The 13,738-nt window shown below is 38.2% G+C and overlaps 1 long non-coding RNA gene across 8 annotated transcripts in view; it reads right to left on the bottom strand.

Moving 5' to 3' along the window:
• LOC140909618 (uncharacterized) overlaps positions 1-13,738 on the bottom strand; it is a 754,751-nt gene that overhangs the window by 197,858 nt on the left and 543,155 nt on the right. For 7 of the 8 annotated variants that reach the window (XR_013635609.1, XR_013635607.1, XR_013635614.1 and 4 more), the window contains exons 5-6: positions 7,168-7,345; positions 2,927-2,997 (exon numbers count right to left, since the gene is read on the bottom strand). This is a non-coding gene — a long non-coding RNA (uncharacterized LOC140909618). The remainder of the gene's footprint in view (positions 1-2,926; positions 2,998-7,167; positions 7,346-13,738) is intronic. The other variant, XR_013635610.1, reaches the window with a different exon arrangement.

Here is a 13,738-nt window from a genome sequence, read left to right as displayed (position 1 = left end):
AGTCTCTGATCCTCCTGTAAGATGTATGTAGACAACCCCCTGTGCCTTCATAGAGACCCGCTGAAGCCAGTGCAACTCAGCACAGGTGCAGGGGTCTGCTCATGTGCATCAAATGGCAGGACCAGGGGCTTTGAATTTAAATGTCTTGGAGCAAAAAACTGTCTTCTTGTATGTCCTGAAAGGGTCTAAAATACTATGTATGAAATTATTACATAAAAATAATAATACTCTAGACTATGCCCTTGGATGGGAAAAGCTCATGGGAGGGGCTGAGGACACTTCCAAAATAAATAGACAGGACAGACAAAGGGAAACAAGCATAGAGATGTGAAGTGACTTGTCCAAAGTCACACAGCAGTGGTAGAGTCAGAAAGAGAACCCAGGTCTTCTGGCTCTCCATCCAGTGTTCTATCTATTAGTCCAGGATGCTTCCCTAAGCTATGGTGGAAACGTATGCCAAAGTGACAAAGAAATTGGTTATGAGCAGAATAAAGCCTATTTTCCAGTACAGAAAGACGTCCTACCATCAGTGGTACCATTAGCCCGCCCACCACCACCACCAAAAAAAAAAAAGGTTTTGCACTTGCTCAAAGTTTTAAGCAGTGGTCTCATACTAAATCAATACTCTGTCAGAGTCTGGAGCATTACTCCAGCTGTGTGTTTTCAATACTACTGAAATTGGACCTGGCCACACATCTATCCATATAGAATGGTGGCTTGGCCAAATTTCATGGAGCAGTGTTGTGATCTGGAGCATGGGGTTGCAACACCACTCAAATCTGGCCCAGCTACCCTTCTGTCCAGACAATATATTACAGAGCACAGGAGAGTCCATTGTGAACTTGACTCCAGGCAGCACCAGCTCACGCACTGTGTGGTAAGCAAGAGGGGAGACTCCTCAGCTGAGGGAGACCCGTGGTCCCTATGGGAGTGGGAGGAGGCTGAGTGGAGACTGGAACGGGGTTGCTGCTGGGGGGCTGGGCAGTCAGAATTTGCCTCCTTGCCCCAAGAAATATCTGAATTGGTGCCGCTGCTTACCATTGCTGTGCTAGGAAAGTCTCTACCAGAAAGCAGAAGAATACAGGTGAAAAGCTGATGTAAGGAACTGCCAGTCAAAGAGGAGAGAAAGAAAAGGCCAAGACAGCAGGCACTAAAGTTGCAGAATGTCTGTTTTGAGGGAGCTGTTGCAGTCAAACTTTAAAATAACATTATTGTCTAAGCTTCATCACACCTTCCCTTTCCTTAGTTCTGTTCTTTATAGGAGCCTCTGGAAAGGGAGAAAAGGGGTGAAGTCAGCCAAAAGAAAGAAAGAAAGAAAGAAAGAAAGAAAGAAAGAAAGAAAGAAAGAAAGAAAGAAAGAAAGAAAGAAAGAAAGAAAGAAAGTTGTTTTCACTTAATTATGAAATGGAAAGTGTTTAAAAGTAGAGTAAATTGAAAGAGCCTAAATTAGCACTGTGGAAAAGCTTTTGTAGTCCTGATAGTGAGTTATTCAGACTGTCTCTCTGTCTTCCAGTTATCCCTGTTCTTCACTAAAAGGGGTACCAAAATAAATACAAATGTATCAAGCATTTGTTTTAATGATTTTAACAAGATAAATGAATATTTTAATATAATACTACAGGACATCTTGATTTATTTTATCGGAGTTGTTGTAACATGTTGTACTAGTTTTGTATTAGTCAGCCTAAGAGAAAAATGGAGCCATTAAAGCAATGGATTGATCTGGAAGCAGTGGGGTTAATGAGGCAATCCTGATATAATAACATCATACATTTATATAGCACTATACATCGAAAAGGATCCCAAAGCACTTTATAGATTTAACCTACATACAAACCCTACATGGGGATCATACCATTCCATCACTGCAATGGAGCCACTGCTAAGATAAATTGCAACCACTGTTAGCCAACACAGAGCACCACTACACAACAATTTAGGACAGGAAGTGCTGCATATTGCATCCACTTGAAACTGCAAAGCGAGTTTGGGTGGGCAGGATTCAGATAGTCTCGCCATGATATAAAAACCTAGATTGACTAGATACAACTGATTTGGACCAGAGCTATGCAAATAAATGATTTTTCAGTTTGCTGGTCAAACTGAAAAAATAGGGAAAAATTGCTTGAAACATTTGGAAAAAATGACATCTTTTTTGTTAATTTTTCAGCAAACCAAAAAGTAAAAAAAAAAAAAAAATGTTTGGGGTTGTCAAAAGTTTCATTTGACCCGAAACAAAATATTTTGTTTTGTTTATGAGTTTAACATTTTAATAAAAATAAAATTGAGGTAGAATTCAAAATGAAATTCATGTGAATCATAAAATCAAAATATTTTGTTTAAAAAGGTAGAAGTGAAATAGTTTGATTTAGTTGCATTTTGCTTTGTTTTATGACCAAAAAAAATGTGGTCAAATATAACAAGAATTTGTGAAATGTTTCAATTAATCTAAATCTGCATTTCTGGATGAAAAAAAAATGCACCATTCGGGGCACCTATGAAGTATTGACTCAAAGAGAAGGGTGTCATATATTGAATTACCATTAACACTTTTTAGGTTATTCAGGTGTCCCTTGGATATTTCCTGAGAAAGTCCAGAGAATGTCCAAAGTAGGAGACCCTATTTGAGTCTCAGTTCTGAGTTTCCCCATCTTAACTGGTTTAACTAAGGACTTTTGTATTTTTAGAGAATATTGGATTTTTTTTGTGATTTTTTTGTTTTCCTACATTAGCCTGTTACAGTAGATGCTTGTTTGCAACAACACCTTGTAAGAGCAGCCACCATTATGAGCAACATTTCCCCTGGGAACACTTTCTGTACTGTGAATTGTCGACTCTCCCCATAACAGCAACAACTACTTAGGAGCAACATAGCAATAGGGCACTGATATGTTCCTACTAATGAGTGTCTATTGTAGTAGCATACCCTGTAAAGGCCGTAGCTTTTGGGTGTCCTTCATGGGCTGCTCCAGATGTATAGCTCTAGAGTAGTCTAGCCTGGAGGAGAGAAAGGCAAAGTAAGGCATTCATTTTACAGAAAGGGCATCATCATCTTACTAGACATAGCTTGCAGTCACCTTTATATGATGCTGTCTACTCCAGATTCTACAGACATGCTAGTAGAACCTCAGGGTCCATGTGGTGTCAAAGGACATTAGTTGCTCTAACATTATTAGCAGATATTAAATGAAATAAATAAGATTTCTGTCATTTGCCAAGTGTGGATCATCCGCCAGGTGAGAAGCCTGACTAGAAGGGAACTAAAATACTGAAAAAATCGGGAACTGCTGGAGTTAGCATGACACATGTTTCTGAACACCCTCTCCAAAGTAAAGGAGATTTGAGATGAGGTATTAATTGCTTAGATTATTGTCATCCAATGATACCTTATTGAGCAAGGGCTGGAACACCACAGAAGGAACGTGTTAAAAGGTTACCTATAGCCTACACTCTTCAGAGAGACATTAACCATTTCTGTTAGCAGTTAAACAAGGCGCTCCCCACTATCGTTCATCAGCCATGAGAGGCAGGGCTACACTGACTCATCATAGAAATAGAGGTTTGGGGGAAAGTCTGTTCTGAGACTGGTCCAAGCTTGGCCAAGGGATGGTACTCTATTATCTGACTCATATTTAACAGAACAGGCAATGTTCTCCGCTTTGTGAAGTAGGACATAAGTGCCTCACAACAGATCTTAGGCAAAAACAACCTGTGTTGGTTAAAAACGCTTCACTATCTGGAACAGTTCTGTTGGCCACAACTTTATAAAGGTTATGGGAAAGGAGAAGAAACATTTCTTAACCTCCACCACCACCTTGGCATAGTTGTATGAGCTTCTTGTGACACAGTTCCAGCAACACTCCATGAGCCTATCCTCCTACTTTAGATGGTGTTTTTTTCCTCATACATTGATAGTCATAGAGGAAATAACTTCTTTCAGTTACAGCATCACATAATTGAATAATAATCACTACGTTTAAAATTATTTCTATGGCTAAGTGCAGTGGAGGCCTGCAGCCAGAAATCTGTAGCCAATGTAAGTCCAAATACTTCCCCCTTGGATTCTGGTCAGTTTTCTAGGTTCATTGTTCTGCAATGGGTTTGTTCTATAACTTATCATGCTCCACTATTGCCATCCATCCTATACATTGGACCTTTACTCAATCAACCCTGTCACACTCAAACTGCTTTATGGCAAAATGTCTGGCTCAGAGCCCAAGCTTCTGATCCCATCTGATCCCACTCATTGCCCTCGACTGAGCTGGAGAGATTCTGTATTAATTTATGAGAATACAGAAGCTAGACCTCTATTTTACTTGCTGCACAGACTTGACCTGCTGGATATACTCCTAATTCTGCCCATTATTTTTCTTTTCTTGGCGTTTCTTCAACAGTCTGAGCCACTCCCTAGCTTTTCCCTCCTGTTCTGCTATTGATCTCACACTCTCAATACATATCCAAGCTCCCCTAACTTACACTCTTCTCACATTGAATTCATCTTTCACAATTAGTTATTCCCTTAAGATCACTTAACGTTAGCCAGCATTTTACTGCATTCCCTCAACTTGGCCATTCACTTATATGTATTACCCTTTGCCAAGTTGATCACGTTTCCATGTGCTGCAGTGTGCCATGTAGCTTTCATCTTCTGTTAACTCTTCACAAGGCCTCATTTCTTATGATGTCCATGAACAATGAATACCCTAAGCAATATCTTATCTTTAAGTTCCTTTACTATAGCCCAAGGACCCCATAGAATATAGCTTTACAATGTTACTGCACACGTGTTAGCAATGTGGCAAGGTGACCAGAGATAGCACAACAGTGAGCCAAACAGCAGGAGAGAAAAGCTGACATCACGATTGAAGAGGAGATGACTGGGAGAACAGACATGATCTCTAGAAAAGGAGATGAGGTGCTGAAGAATGGTCTACTGGTTAGGGGGCTAGCCTTCAACTCAGGAGACCACTGTCCAAGCCCCAGTGTTCCCAGAGGCCCCTTATCTGACCTAAGGCAAATCACTTAACCTTTCTGTGCCTTGTTCCCTAGTTGTAAAATGGATGTAATAGCTCACTATCTTATGGGGATGTTGTGGGGCTAAATACATTAAAGATTTTTGAGACACTTAGATATTACAGTAATGGGGAATGTCTAAGAACCTATTACAGATGGGCAAAAAACTGTAAGTATCTATTGGGAGATGACAGCTAGCAAATGCTGAGAATAGCTTGAAGCACTAGTACAGAAGACATATCTAATTCCCATGCCGAAAGTTAGGCTCTAAGTAAGGGATTCTCTGTTGACTTTTTTCTCCTTGTTTTGTTATGCTTGATTTTGTCACTCTTGGAGAATTGTTAGTGTGGGACAGTTAAAGGTTGCAAGCCAAAAAAACAGGACATTTCCACCCATGGAGATTTGGGTGTTTCATTGTGGTAGTTGTTGCCTGAAAGGACTGAGTAGTGAGTAGTATTATTACATATATTTTGTTTTATCACACAGCAAGTCTGAGATAATAAAGAAGTTTTTGATCCTGAAAGTTAGTAGGATTTGTTGGTGTTCAGCACTTCAAAGCAATCCTTAAAAGAAAAACTGGATACGAGAAACATCCATTTGGTCTGTCCAGCAGCCTCTTCTCAGGTCTTGTCGGCCCCAGAGAGGTGTACATTTTAGTCCATGCTAGCATTTATTGTTTGAAATGGGACTACATTCAACATGCACTAGGAAACTTGTTACGAGAAACGGGCAAGTTACATGACATGCTGGTGCGCACTAAAATTTACATTTCCTTGATGCAGACTAAAGCACTGTGTAGGCAAGCCACGAGTGGACACATTGTGACTATCTCCAGCACTTTAAAAAATGTAATCAGAAAAGAAGTTGGACATTTTGATAAAATAAACCCAAAAAGGGCAATGCCTATTTTCATTTATTGCAACCAGCAAAAAAATGGAATCTTGAGCTATAGAAATAAACATACCTAATAATAACAGACAGAGCTACATGGAAATTGGAATTTTCGTTTCTTAGGAAATTCTCCAATTTCAAAATTTGTCTTCCTTTGAAATTTCCCACAAAGTGAAATTAAAAAACATCATTGTTGTGAATTAAAATATTTTGTTTAGATAAAATTAAAATATTTCATTTAAATTTTGACTTTTTAATTTTTTTAGTAATATACAATAAATTTTGAAATGAAAAGTAATTAAAAAAACCAGAAAAGTTCCAGTCCAGTAATGTTGAAATCAAACATCTTGACATAATTAAAATGCCTTGTGTCATAAGCAAAATTTCATCAAATTCATCACATTCCCGTGAAAAGTTTTGGTTTTGACAAAAGCCATTTTCTTAATGAAAAACATTCAGTCCGAAAATATTCTCTCAGCTCTACTGATAAATGCTTATTCTTCTTTCAAAGAAGGCCAGGAACACGTGTGTAAACATTTTTGAGTGTTCCAGTTCTGACCTGGAAAAACTATAGAATGTATTGTTCCCTTGAAGTATGAATATAACATTGCTACTAATAGTGAGAGCTATGTGAATGCATCAAGAGGAATGTATACTAAATTTTTAAGGCAGAATTTATTTGTATAAGTAAATTTGTATTTGTATAAATGCCTTAAAATGGCAGATTATGTTGGAAATGTTGACAGACTCTTGACTATTGTGACATGAGTAAACACACATATTAAAGTGGGGGGAGAGAAACAGAGTGGCAAAAATCATTAAATAATTTGCTTTATCTGAATGAATCTTATTGCTACACCACTAGGATCTATATAATTTCACCCTTTATTTTTCAGAGTAACAGATTCTATGACGCAGAACCTCTGCTGGCATAAATTAGCATAGGTCCATTGACTATTTGATATACTTTCATCACTCAAACACGCACAAGCTAGTAGAGTGTACCTCACAGAAATGTTCTGAGGAATTTTTAGTGGGAAGCACATTAAGATCATTGAATGAAAAGTGCTACACAAGCGCAGAGTATTATTAATGAGAGTTAACAATCAAAGAAACAATGAGGAGTCCGGTGGCACCTTAAAGACTAACAAATTTATCTGGGCATAAGCTTTCGGGGGTAAAAAATCCACTTCTTCAGATGCATGGAGTGAAAATTACAGATACAGGCATTATTATACTGACACATGAAGAGAAGAAAGTTACCTTACAAGTGGAGAACCAGTGTTGACAGGGTTGACAGTTGACAGTTGACAGTTGACAGGGTTGACAGTGTTGACAATTCAATCAGGGTGGATGTGGTCCACTCCCAATCATTGATGAGGCGGTGGCTATACCAAAAGAGGGAAAGTTGCCTTTGTAGTGAGCCAGCCACTCCCTGTCCCTATGCAAGCCCAAATTAATGGTGTTAAATTTACAAATGAATTTTAGTTATATGAATTTTGTGGATACAGACTAACACAGCTACCCCCTGACACAATCAAATAAAGGTATTGTCTAATATATTATTTACTCAGAATGGGTTAAATTCAGGGCTCAAGCTTCCTACAAGGTGTTGAGTGCCCTCAGCCTCCATGGGAGTTGAAGATACTTGTTAATTTACAGAATCAATCCCTCAAACCTTAAACAATAAAAAGTTCCTGTGACCTGAATGGGGAGTTTTCCTGGGGAAGAAGTGAAGAATCTGACCCACTGAGCATCCTATGTATTGAGTAGAATAGTTGGTTTTATATCCTGTCTATTGTTGAGGATGATTATTCAACAACTAAAATCACACAACAATGACACTTCTGAATTAAAAAGATCTGAAAGACTTGGTGAAGTTCTACAAATTAAAGAGTCTTTTCTTCAAAACCCATATGTATGCAACAAAAAAGAGAGAGATGAAGAAAACACAGCATTGACATGCACAATATAGTCCATATTTATAGGATTTCATTATAAGTGAATACACTTTGACCTACTCCACATATCAAAATTTCAATATTTCAATATCAGTGCCTGTTTGTAGTAAAATGAAGAAGTTTCAAAATTAACTGCTAATACTCTTACTTCCTAAAAATGTGAAAACAAACAAGAGATGGTCACTCTTTTTAAAAAGATAAGTCTTTCTGTAATGACTAGTAAAAATGATGCATAAAGCCATTATTATTTTGCTGGGCTTTGTTGTGACTGTTACCATGGTTAAACCATTAACATATTTTCTGTACAAGTATGGTCATTTGATGGCCTTAATTAACTTTCAAGTGGAGAGTGCTATGGCTTACCACTTATTAAATATCCACTACAATAAGTTACAGTTTTACCCTTCCAACCTCACTTACCCAAGACAGCTAGAAGAAACAGCTTTGTATCTGACTATAATTTTGTAATTGCTATTTACTGAATTTATGTTGAAACTGGACCCTCTATATAAATGCATTTTGGCTAGTTCATGTAAAATTGGCCAAGCCTAATCAAATCTTGCTGATATTCGATTGAATAGGTGGAAAATTAAGTTCTGTATGATACAGTTTTTCTCTCTTTTTTAAAAAAATCCTTATTTACTATTGTCATAGCTAAGGGTAGCCTAGAATTCCTCCTTACCTGTAAGGGGTTAAGAAGCTCAAATAACCTGGTTGGCACCTGACCAAAAGGACCAATGGGGAAAGAAGATACTTTCAAATTGGGGAGGTGGTGGGGAGGCTGTGTTTGTGATCTTTGTTTGTGTGTTCTCTGGGGAAGCAGAGAAGCATCAGGTCAGAAAACTCCTTCTCCTAAAATCATCCTAAAATGAGTCTCAATATTGCAAAAAGAGTAAGTAAATAAGGCAAGGCACGTTAGATTAACTTTTGTTTTTAGCTTGTGAATTTTCCCTGTGCTAAGAGGGAGGTTTATCCCTGTTTTTTTGTAACTTTAAAGTTTTGCCTAGAGAGGAATCCTCTGTGTTTTGAATCTGATTACCCTGTAAAGTTACCTTCCATCCTGATTTTACAAATGTGTTTCTTTTACTTTTTTTCCTTTATAATAAAGTTTTGTTTAAGAATCTGGTTTACCTAGTTGGTTGGTAGATTTTCTCAAACCTCCCCAGGAAAGGGGGTGAAGGGGCTTGGGGGGCTATTTTAGGGAAACAGGAACTCCAAGTGGTCCTTTTCCTGAATCTTTGTCTAACTCGGTGGTGGTGGCAGTACCCATCCAAGGACAAGGAAGGATTTGTGCCTTGGGGAAGTTTTTAACCTAAACTAGTAGAAATAAGCTTAAGGGGACTTTCATGCAGGTCCCCACATCTGTACCCTAGAGTTCAGAGTCCGGAGGGAACCCTGACAAATATACTGGCATGTTTTGCTGATATCTGAAAGTATGCCCCCTACAGAAGAGCAGAAGCCAGAAGCATCAGAAAGGTTGCTTCTTTAGCTAATCTATTCTTAATACAACACATAAACTGTGTAGTTAGACTAACCAAAACTAATTTCAGAGAGCTTTTTATTCCTGAAGGAGGCAATGCAGTTTGAGATTTAATGGAGGCAGAATTAGTTTTTGTGATTAGCTGGGTTGAGTTGTTAAGGTATGGTAATAATGATATCATTATTTCCTCACTCGCACAAGTCCTAGCTTTTGTTTTGGTTTGGCCTCTGCATCATCAAGTAATACTCCTTGGGTTTAAACTTGTGTATTGCCAGCTACAAAAACAACTGACTCCACCTCTATCAGGAATTCTGCAAGTGTAAAATAGGACTGGAGTTGCGAGGGGGGGAGGGAGCGGGGGAAACACTCCTACAAAGGAAACACATGAAAAAGCTACAGGAGTGAACAACTGAAAAATATATAAAAATGCAAATTTCCCTAAACTTCATTTTTGGATGGACTGAAGCATAAGTGAGAACTTCAACAAATCTATAGAAAAAGATGACAGGTCTGAGTTTCAGAAATTTAAGACAGCAGCTGGATTAGACACTTTGGGTTGTCTTCGCATACATTTCTTATGGGAGTTAATTCCATTTGACATGCAAGACCAAAGCAAGATTACAGAGGCACAGCCCCATGGCGAGGTGTATGCTGCAGCTAAAAGCTGGGATTTGAATAATTGTGCAGGCTTACTCCAAGAATCAGGCGAGAACAGAATGAATGGATTATTATGAGGAACTTTGTACATTTTTAACTGCTGGACTTAATAAAATACCCTGTGTGTAAGACTGGTGTTATGGTCCTCTGCACTCACTCTAGTTGAAGTTTGTGGTAGGATCTATCAAATATGAGAAAAAACAGAAGCTGTTAAAAAAAAGAAGAATGTGTAATGAAGGATTGGGCAGGGCCATTCCCCGTGCAATTTACTGAGGGAAGCAAATTTGGAGAGCTTTAGTTCAACATTTTCAGGCCCTAAAAAGTTAAAGGGAATTCATTTCCTGTGTAAAAGAAGCTTGAGGGAACACAAGAGAGTGGACTGGAAAAATGAGGGGACAAAAAAAGGTGAAATTTTATTTCACTGTTTCAGCTTGTTAGCCAGGTCATTTATTACAGAGAAAAATTACTAATCTACACATCATTTTTTTTAAAAAAATGACCTCTTCCCTTTGTGTCTGTGGATGCACTTGCCTGTAAAAGGAGGGAATAGCTGACTGCTCCTTAGACTCAGTGCTGCTTAATTAACTGTCCAGTGAGAATTATTGAAATACTTATATAATTCTTATTTAGCGCTCATTAAAGTGAGGGATACAAATGCTGGACAATGAGAGGTTCAGAAAGGCTTTGAAAAGAAGAAGTTAGTACTGTGATAGCAAGAAATTATGAAAGCCTGCCCATTAACGGCAACAGAGTAGACCTTTCATTTTAAAAGTCACTGACTCAGATCTGAAATTATTTGATATTTTTTAAAAAGCTCCTTCATCTAACCCCCTAGCAATAGAACATCTCCGATTCTTCCTACCATTGCTAATCAGATTGTACAGTAGATGAGGAAAGTTAGACTGTTAGAGGAGGTAATGAAATTTCTACACTGCCACGTGACAGCATGTTGGTCGCAAACTCTGGAGCACCCTCTGCTGGGTTCAATAACAGCTTTCCTGACTGCCAACCTTCAAACAGCTCCAGCACAGAAAGACGTCTCTTAAATAGCTAAGAATGTACAGACATTGATATTCTGTGATCACCATTTGCAATTAGTTCATAGCCAAACAACATCTATTTTTCTGCTTTGAGAATTATTATTATTATCAGTATTATTGAGACTATATAGGATGAGGTACAAGTGCTTCATTAACATAGAAGAGACCTTTCACAAAATATGTCTGACAACATGTAAAGCATCTTTCAGATTTCAGCTTCACCTTGATCGATCAGTCCTTCAGCCCTCGCATAGATTGTGCCGATCACAACGCATCTTCCATTCTTCTCGTGTCCTGGCCTTCCTTCTCCATGTGCAGCCATGTCTTTTCACAATAAAATCTTCCCATCTCTTTGGAGGTCATCCGAGTGGTTGTTTCAGCTCCCGTGGGTACCACTCAGTGACAGCTGCAGTCCATTGATTGTCATTGAGCCTCGCTATATGCCCGGCCCATCGCATTTTACTATGCCAGTTCTCAACAACGATGTCCTGCACTCCACTCTGCTGTCTGATCACTTCACTGGGGACTCAAATTTCCAGAATTCTTCTTTCCATCGCCCTCTCCATGACAGACAGTTGCTGCTCCTCTGTCTTTGTCAGTGCCCATGTTTCACTGCTGTACAATGTTGCTGGCAGTACTTTTGAGTTGAAGAGGCTGGCGCATGTTGCCTTGTTGATTTTTCCTTGGAGGACATGCGAGATAGAATTGAATGCGCACCAACCTGCTTTCTTTCTTCATGAGAATTCACCTTCCTGATCATGGCGCATGTTAATTTCTTGGCCCAAATAGACATATTGCTCAACTTCTTCTAGCTGTTCTCCCTTGACTGTTCTTTGGGCTTTTGGCATGGTATCAGACGGCATACATTTAGTTTTGGAGCGGTTAATTTTCAGTCCGACTTGGCTGCTTTTTGTATTGAGTTCTCGCAGCATTTTATGTAGTTTGATAGTAATTTCAGCCATCAACACAATATCATCCGCAAATATGAGATGGTTTAACTGCTTTCCGTTGATGTTGATTCCACCCTTCCAATTCATTTTCCGGCAGGCTGTGTTGAGTTTTGGTGAAACTGTGTCTCCTTGTTTCACACCTTTCTTAACTGGGATATGAAGGGGAGTATCAAATAAAGTTTTAAAGGGTGCTTTCAGTGGGTGCTTTGGAGGCCTCATATAAAAGGTGATGAATATCATGATGCGCTTGGTGACTTCCCAATGGAGATAAAGAAATTGCAGGATTTGACACCACCTATGTTTCACACTGTGATATGGATTATGGCAGTAACAGAGCATCATATAGAAAACAGGCCAAAATCAACAGTCAAAAAATTTTTGCAAGAGAAAAAGCACACACAAAACAATTCATCTTCCATGTACAATAAACGCCTTTTTCAGAAAGAGTGAAGGAAAAACAGTAAGTCGGCCTGATTTCTACCTGTTAGACACAGCAGAACTTGGTTTACAAAGGCTGTGCAGCTCAACAGTTTGTATTCAGCAAATTTACTGGCTGAGCAACAACAGAAGACAATGCTATCATCATCGGTGAGGCTTAGGAGACAGGTGTCTTCATAGAAGGTGTGCTCTTTTTCTCCCAATAATCTGTATATACAGTAGTTGAAAATTCTTGAATCTACAGAAATTCACATAGAAATGAGGCTCAGACATCTTTTCTATTCATATAATGATTGATGAAACACAAGGGAAAAATAAATTGAATTATGTTAAGTCTCCTAGGGAAACATAATTAAGTTGTAAAGCATTGCCTTGAAATCTTCAAATCCTTATATCACTCAGACTGGATCTTCTATTATGTGATCAATAATAATATTAATTAAAGACAATTATTTGGAAGGGATAGCATGACGTTTTGGGCTCCACTATATTTTATATTTTAAATTATTATCAGCTAAGCATTTTTGGGTACAATGTCAGTGAAGAAGACCATTTCTGACAAAGCATAAAGTTTTCTAAAATGTTGTGCTTTTTTTTTTTTTTATTCTGGAAACTTCACTCCCTTGGCTGCTTTTTTAATTTTAAACTAACTGCATTAAATCCTGGACAATGTTTGTTTTAATCTCTATTTAACTGGAGTCCTAGATTTTAAAATATGTATAAATGATAGTTTTAATATATGAGACCTCCTCTGCATACTTGGCATATGGAATCTTTTCAGGTTCTTAAAGAGAGGATCCATTAAAACTGGTTCACTTTCTAGATACAATATTGAAAGGCGGTGACCAGTACCCAAAAATTCTGGGTCATCAGAGGAGGAAGAAAAGTAAGGTTACATCAATGTTAAAAACAGAATTCTGTCTCAGTCCTCAAAAGGAAATTTTGTCTTCAATGGGATTTGTGCTTAACTAGGTTAAGGTGATATTTGACCATAGGGAAAAATCAATCAAGGCTTATCAATGTTGCAAGAAAAGATGCAGCAAGTTACTAAGATGCAGCAAGTTACTAACACATGTTGTATGTTTCTCTTTCATAGAAAGAAAACTATTTTATGATCTGCTGATACATAGTAAATGTTAGAAAAATTAAGTAGGCTGCAAGACTTCTTGCTATATGTCATAATGAGGTTACTTGCCCTTGTTTACTAAGGACTGTGCAGGAAAAGAGAGAAAGAGGGAACCATCAAAACTTGGATAGAGAAATTAATTAAGAGAAATCAACAATGCTAAACTATTCTAGAACTGAATA

Source organism: Lepidochelys kempii, chromosome 3 (genome assembly GCF_965140285.1).
Source record: "Lepidochelys kempii isolate rLepKem1 chromosome 3, rLepKem1.hap1, whole genome shotgun sequence".
Taxonomy (NCBI): domain Eukaryota; kingdom Metazoa; phylum Chordata; order Testudines; family Cheloniidae; genus Lepidochelys; species Lepidochelys kempii.
Note: the sequence above shows the minus strand (reverse complement) of the source record. Positions and strands in the feature narration are given on the sequence as shown.